The sequence below is a fragment of the Mus caroli genome, chromosome 4 (genome assembly GCF_900094665.2).
Source record: "Mus caroli chromosome 4, CAROLI_EIJ_v1.1, whole genome shotgun sequence".
NCBI classification, from domain to species: Eukaryota; Metazoa; Chordata; class Mammalia; order Rodentia; family Muridae; genus Mus; species Mus caroli.
Genome location: NC_034573.1, coordinates 90,979,525 through 90,987,833, shown reverse-complemented (window position 1 = coordinate 90,987,833; position 8,309 = coordinate 90,979,525). Strand labels below are relative to the sequence as shown.

The 8,309-nt window shown below is 40.8% G+C and overlaps 1 pseudogene; it reads right to left on the bottom strand.

Moving 5' to 3' along the window:
• Positions 1-956: 956 nt before the first annotated feature.
• The window catches only part of LOC110293371, a 10,454-nt pseudogene continuing 3,101 nt past the window's right edge, over positions 957-8,309 (bottom strand).

Here is an 8,309-nt window from a genome sequence, read left to right as displayed (position 1 = left end):
GGAGCTTCCAGACAAGCCTCTGTGAGCTCAGAAACAAATTCCTTTTTGTTCGAATTTCAAAAGAGCTGCCCCAGAACTCGGCCCAAAGTTCCTTAGATGCATATCTCCATAATGAGCAAGAGAGAGAGGGTTGAGAACTCAGCGTCTGCAGAGACCTTATTGCTTTTCAAGATGAAAAATGTTTTAGTGATTAAAAAAAGAAAGGAAGAAAGAAATCACCACCATTTCTCACTTCAATTCCCGTCTGCACAGTCGCAGAGTCATCCTGAACGGTGGGCTCTATGTTGCTTCCTGTGGCTGTGGGGTGCACTGTAGGGACAGAAGGCACATTAGGAAAGAAGCGGTGAGGACATTTCCGGAAGGACTGTGGCACTGTCTGACCACGAGTGACGCTTTGGGGAAGCATGCATACACGTTACATGTATATAATTATCATCTCAATCAAGTGTAAACTTCACATGGGAAAGGTCAGGTTTTTCTGTTTGTTTCCACATCCCTTGATTCTACCACATAATAAAGTTACATAGTGAATAGAAACTATCAAGATTCAAAGAGTAATGGGGTGAGAGAGCGAGAGAGGGAGAGAGCGAGAGAGATGCATGACTCTGGTTGCTGAGACGACTCAGTGGCTAAGTTGCTTTCTGGCAAGCCTGATGTCCTATGTTCAATCCCTGCAACTCACCTGAGAGGCGAGCTCTGACCCTTACAAGTTATCCTCTGACTTCTATATACATGCCACAGCTCATGCACACACTCACACACACACACACACACACACACACACACACACACACACACAGATGGACACACAATCAATAAATGCAATTAAAAAAATTAAAATATAAAGTTCATGATTTAAAACCCAGTCTCTTGTTAGTAAAGCAAATGTACTACTTTTTTTTTTTAAAGCTTGCACAAAGCAATTTATTAACAGAAAATTATTTGAGAAGTCCTGTTCACAGATGGTGACCACGACGACCCCCCTTCCTTCTAGTGCTGTCAGTAGGGATGGGGGGACATTCTCAATTGGCCCAGTCTTCATCCCAGAGCAAGCAAGAGCACTGAGAGCTGACTGGGCTCCAGGTCTAGGAGTCGTGGTGCTGTTTTCTCCTGTGGCCCAGAGTTTGCTATGCAGGGCAGTGATGCCCAGCTCCTTGCACCTCTAGGCCACATCCGGGGAAGCCAACATGGCTGTATACGGGGAGGGTCTCTGTCAGCCTTTGCCTTCATTCCACCAGTCACTCGGCAGACAGTTTCCTTGCCAGAAAGATCAGTAACATGGTCAAGGGTGTCACTGATGTGTTAAAGATGTGTCAAAGATGTGTCAGGCCACAAACACATTCCCTCCTTCAGCCACCTGAGGTCCAAGGCTGATGGTCCAAGGTCTTCCCTCTTTTCCTTCCCCTTTTACGGTGCTATTTCTGAAGGTTGTCTCCAGACTCCTCCACCGGCAGCAAATGCACTACTTTTGATAACATTTTACTTTAACGTTCCACACTTAGCAAACAGTTTTAATAATTGTATCAATGGCCAGCAGTGGTGGGACATGCCTTTCATTACAGCACTTTGGAGGCAGATGCAGGTGGATCTCTGTAAGTTCGAGGCCAGCCTCATATACAGAGCAAGTTCCAGGACAGCCAGTGCTACACAGAGAAACACTGTCTTAAACCTTTCTTCTGCAAAAAGATTTGTATAGCCGGGCATGGTGGCGCACGCCTTTAATCCCAGCNCTNNGGAGGCAGAGGCAGGCNGATTTCTGAGTTCGAGNCCAGCCTAGTCTACAAAGTGAGTTCCAGGACAGCCAGGGCTACACAGAGAAACCCTATCTCAAAAAACNAAAAAAAAAAAAAAAAGATTTGTATAAGCAGGGCTGGAGAGATGAGTGAGTGGTTAAGAGCACTAGCTGCTGTTCTTACAGAGGAGTCAGGTTTAAGTCCCAGAACCCATGTGGTAGCTCACAATGTGTAACTTTAATTCCAGGGGATTTGACACTCTCTCCTAGCCTCCACAGGTACTAGGCATGCATGTGATGTACAGATATACATACAGACAAAACACTTATGAATATAAAACAATAATAAATTGATAGAAATAATAATAAAAAAGATTTATAACATCATTGGTCAGAGAGATGGTGTCTTAGTCAGGGTTTCTATTCTTGCACAAACATCATGACCAAGAAGCAAGTTGGGAGGAAAGGGTTTATTTGGCTTATACTTCCATACTGCTGTTTATCACCAAGGAAGTCAGGACTGGAACTCAAGCGGGTAAAAAAGCAGGAGCTGATGCAGAGGTCATGGAGGGATGTTCTTTGCTGGCTTGCTTCTCCTGGCTTGTTTAGCCTGCTCTCTTATAGAACCAAGACTACCAGCCCAGAGATGGTCCCACCCACAAGGGGCCTTTTCCTCTTGATCTCTAATTAAGAAAATGCCTTACAGTTGGATCTCATGGAGGCATTTCCTCAACTGAAGCTCCTTTCTCTGTGATAACTCCANCTGTGTCAAGTTGACACAAAACTAGCCAGTACAGATGGTAAGGGCTTTTGCCACCAAGCCCTGATGACCCAACTCCAGTAAAGTTGTCCTTTGACCTCTACACACACACACACACAATTTTTTAAAGGAAATTATCAGGAATTTATGGAAACTCTTCATTCAAATTTTTCAAGCACCAGTGTCTGCCATGCTTGCTTTTGTATCTACGAGAGTAACTTAGAGACAAGATACCTAAAGACAGTCTTTTACCTAACTACCACCAACTGTCAAATTCAGGAGGCGAACAGTGAAACTGTCACCTCATCTAAAGACAGGCATCACCCACCACTCATCACTTGTCTTAATCACATCCTGTAGTGGGATGACATTTGGGGGCCTAAGCTGAGATCACAAGGTCCATTTATCACTTCTCTTTAATCTCCCTCAGCCTGAGATGCTTCCCCAGTCCCTTGAAGCCTTGATGTTTTATGGACCATGAAGCAATTACTTTGGAAGAAGTCCTCCTCTTCAGGTATGTTTATCTGATATCTCCTTGTGATTAAATTCAAATTTTGTGTCTTTGGAAGAACTGCCAGAGAGTGGTGCAGTGAGCTTGTCTGGTCCACTGATCTCTATCCCTGGGATAAACTAACATAGGCCAGGCTTCTCCACTCCAGAGTTCCTGTTTCGGGCTTTGTGATTGTTGTGCTATGTGGAGATACCTTGAGACCGTGGACATGTCCTGCTTTTCTGCATTTATTTATTTATGGGGCAGTGCATCACAGCATGAGTGTGGAGATCAGAGGACAATCTGGAGGAGTCACCTCCTTCCTTCCATCATGTGAGCTACATAAATAACAGTGTGGGCTCTGGGGGTCACACTCAGCTCATCAGGCATGCAGGCAAGAGCCTCCACCTACTCAACCATCTTGTTGGCCACATCTTAGCATCCACAGACAATTCTTTTGTTGTTATTATGGGCTGTTTACTCTTTGTTTTTCTGAGACAGGATCTCATGATGTAACTCAAGCTGGCCTAGAATGCTCTGTGTAGCCTAGACTGGTACCAAGCCCCCCCCCCCGCCCCCCGCATCTTTCTATTAAATCTTCCCAAGAGCCAGGATAATAGATGTACACTGCCATTCCTGACTTTGTTGACAACTCTCACTTGAGAGTTAGTTATTGTTGTGATACTTGCCAAATAGTTACCGTCTCAGTGTACCATGCACTCCACACTTGCTGGTTGGTAGGCTGTGAGAAAAATGTGTCAATGCATTTATTTATATCAGCATGGATTTGAGATACAATTTTATTCACTGGGGTCATATTGTCTGTCACTATTAGCATTTTTATACATATATTCTCTCCAATTAAGCTAGCTACCATCTTCGTTTCACATATATTATTTCTGAGTATTATTTCTTTATCTAAGATAAAATATTCTAGGGCTGGAGAGATGGCTCAGTGGTGAAGAGCACTGTCTGCTTGTCCAGAGGTCCTGAGTTCAGTTTTCAGCAACCACAACCATCTGTAATCGGATAGGATGCCCTCTTCTGGTGTGTCTGAGGACAGCTACAATGGACTCATATACATAAAGTAAATAAATAAATCTTTAAAAGAAATTTTAAAAAAGATAAGATAGTCTATGCTCAAAATGAATCCACTCCTAAAGTCAGCTTGAATAATTTAATAAAGCTCAATATGTTTCATAACTGTTCCATAAGTACAATAAAGGCTTAAAGTACACTTTTGACCTTTGCCTTTGCCGATTAATCAGTGTATGAATTTTCACGCATTAAGGCAGTTTGGTGTGGGTTTAAATGCAAACGGATACAAACGTGACACAGCATAATCCTACAAACACCTCTTAGGGACAGTGGGCATCTGACTATAGAGCAGGTTGTAGGTGACATTACAGTGGACTTTTCAATTAACAGTGCTAATGATTTTTTGAAATCTCATTTATTGGCTCTTAGAATTAAAAAAGACTGAGCAGCCAATATGTAAAAACCTTGATTTAATGGCCGAAGCTTCAGAATTACCAGAAGAAAGCACTTTTAAGCGTGTTCAGGACAGAGAGGTACTGTAGGATTTCTTCCGTGGCTGACTTATACCCTTCCAAACCACACTTGCTGGAACTTGAAATCCAAGATTACGATGCTGAGAGGAAAGCTTGGACTCAGCAGGCCTGAGAGTCATGTTTGCATCCAGGTACTGTGAGAGAGACAGAGAGGCCCTCTTGTCCCTCTGCCCTGCTATGTCCCCTGGGCTATGAGCACACGGTGCTCTGTTCTGCTTTTCTTCTGTTGAGAACACTAGAAGGTACTTTCGACCAGCAACAACTCTGGCCACACACCAAACCTGTTGCTGTCCTTGATCTTGGACTTCCCAGACTCCAGGACTCTGAGAAATAAAAATTACCCAGTCTAAAGTATTTTGTCATGGCAGCATGAAGGGACTAAGACAAAAGCTGAAAGAACAGGGAGGTTTATAATCACTACATCTAATTTATAGACTGTTCTTTTACTCTTAGTTCATTTTATGGTTTATAAAAACTATTGCATTGAGTAATTAATGTGGAGCAGAAACTTACTTGTCACAGCTCAGAGGCAGAGCAACTGAGGCCAATGCACCAAGAGGTAATGACATGGTACCTAGCTGCATCCGCACATGGAGGAAGACAGAAGAGCAAGCTGGCCAGATGGATGTAGCATGGAGCCTCTTTAGAATTTCATCCCTGCCAGCCTAACTGTCTCCTAAAGACCGGTCTCTTCATCCTGCCTATCACTTGGGGGACATCCAGATTCTGGAGGGGACAAATTCAAACAAGTCCACCCTCTCAGCAGTTTCAAAGGGCTCCTAAAGCGTCCTTATCTTTGGTAGTGTTTATATATCAGTTTGATTTTCATCGGGATATTCCCATTGTGTCTTTTCTCAACACTCTCTAATCGATATGTGTTGTCCTGATTCTGTATATCCCTATGAGCAGCATAAAACTAGAATTATTGTTCTTAAATTTTAATTTGAAGTTTTCATTGCATGTTTTTGTTGGTCGTTTACACTTATCATTAGTCCATTTGAGCTTGTTTGTAATATTTTGTTTGGCTTTTCTGTTAACCATCTTTTTTACTTTCCTAAATTTCTTGAATTCATCATTTGTGTTTCTCTCTTGCCCAGTTCGTCTTGAAAAGCCAACCAACCAACCAACCAACCAACAACAACAATAATAATAATAAATTTTCTTAATAATAATAATAAATTTTTTATTTTTATTTATTTATTTATTTATTTATTTATTTATTTATTTATTTATTTTGGTTTTTCGAGACAGGGTTTCTCTGTGTAGCCCTGGCTGTCCTGGAACTCACTTTGTAGACCAGGCTGGCCTCGAACTCAGAAATCCGCCTGCCTCTGCCTCCCAAGTGCTGGGATTAAAGGCGTGCGCCACCACGCCCGGCTATAATAAATTTTTTAAACTTTGTTGTGATGTAGGACCTTTAACTTTATTTGTTTTTATTATTATATGTCTTTTCTATTTTTTCAAATGGTCAAAAGTTTATAAATTGTATTGATCCTAGCAAAGACTCATTTTTTGCTTTCATTAATTTTCCTTATTATCTCCTGCTTTTTTGTTGTATTCATTTCTCCCCAGTCCTTAGTTTTTACTCCTTTTATAGACTGTGGGTGGGAGTTACTTTGAGTGATGTTCTTCCTCTATAATCAACACCAGCATGAAATCTTTCTCCAGGCTCCGGGCTCCGGGCATGGACCAGACCTGCTGGCTCCTATGGCATCTCTCTCATTGGTTTGAAGCACCGATGTTTCTTCCTCTCACCATCTCTTTGACCAGAACTACTTAGAAGCATTTGCCCTTAATGTCTAGGGACTTGCCAGATTTCTAATGTTGATTTCTAAAATATTTTACTCTGGTCAGGAGGCTTCTTTGAATGATGAGATTCTTTTGAATTTATCTTTTGACAGGTGACCTGGACAGATAGATGCCTTATGGGAAAATGCATTTGTCACCCAGCCTGATGGCCTGAGTTTTATTGTGGGAGGAGAGCTAATTCTCTACATGTGTGATATGGCATGTTGTGAATATATAAAATGAATGTAATAAAAATGTTAATGTATCGTTTATGGTCTGTAGTAAGAAAATTTTCACAAATATTTAGAATACAGTCTGCTATCACTAGGTGGGCTCTTAAACACATCTACTCAAGCTATTCAGTAGTGTTATCCAAGTCTCCCATCTTCTTACTCAAATATGGAGAGAAGACTATTTGAATCTGAAACTGTAACTTTGAAATTGTCATTTTTTTCTTTTAATTCTTGTAGATTTCTCTTAATGTGCTTTGAAATCCGAAAAGTATAATTTTATTCATGTTTTTAAAATGTTTGTAGCCGGATGTGGTGGCTCATGTCTTTAATTCCAGCACTCGGGAGGCAGAGGCAGGTGGATTTCTGAGTTCCCAGCCTGGTCTACAGAGTGAGTTCCAGAACAGCCAGGGCTATACAGAGAAACCCTGTCTCGAGAAACCAAAAAAAAAAAAAAAAAAGTTTGTTTTTATTTTATGCATATGAGTGTTTTGGCTGCATGTACGTATACGTTCCATATGCATATCCATCCTTCAGAGGCCAGGAGAGGGCATCAGATCTTCCAGAACTGGAGTTACAGACAGTTGTGATCTGTCATATGAGTACTTGAAGGTGAACCTAAGTCCTTGGAAGAACAAGTGTTCTTAACTACTAAGCCACCTCTCTAGTCCCCCCAAAAGACACAAGTTTTAAAGTAGAGAGCTCTTACCAGTTATGAATTTAGCAGTGCTAGTAGATAACTATATGCATAATTATTATGTCTTTCCAGTATTTCTTCTATCAGGAAAAAAAAAGTGCTACTATTTGTAATTATAATGTTGTCTCTAAAGCTTATTTTATCTGCACAATACAGTTATTTGTTTAGCACACATTTCCATTCCTCTGGTATCTGAGATTGAATTGAAGCCTTAGGTGTGTACTGTACTTCCAACATTTTCCCATCTCGTCACTTTTGATCTACTGTATCACTGAGTCCAAGGTCAGAAAGCAGTGAATGATACATTTATGAGGCAAACAAAAAAAAAATTGTCAGTGAAGAATTTCATTTCCAGCAAAACTATCCTTTAAAATTTTATGTCCAACAAAACTATTCACCAAGAATGAAGGAGAGAGTAGTAGGGAGGTGAATCTGAGTCTCAGGTGGCATCAGTCTGGAAGTACTGAGTTTCAGGCCAAACTGCAACTTTGAACTTGAATATGTACCATTCACAGGCTGAGACTTTCAACAGCCTCAAATGGTACATTGGCTCCTTACAGTTAAGGAAGTGATTTTACTACTGTATAAAATTAATGATGATAAAATACAGAGATGATAACTAAATTAAACCCATGGATTTCTCTGTGATATTTAAGACCAAGTGTTTAATTAATCATGGAAAAATATATAGAGACTTCTGTATTCGGGTTTGGAGAATAGGCTCATTGGTTGAGAGCACTTGCCAGAGGACCTGGGTTTAAAACTGATCAGCCACATCAGGCAGCTGAGTTGAGTATAGTACGAGGGGATCCAATGATGTTGTTTTCTGTCCTCTGTGGGCACGAGACGAGACATACAAGTGGTACACAGACATATGTGCAGGTACTCACACATACACAGATAATAAAAATCAAGGAAACACTTAAAAATGCCCAAAAGGGTTAAGAAATCAGACATTAATCATATACACTTTTATTTAGAAATGTTTATTAAACATTTTGTTTGTTTGTTTGTTTGCTTGTTTGTTTGTTTTTGAGACAG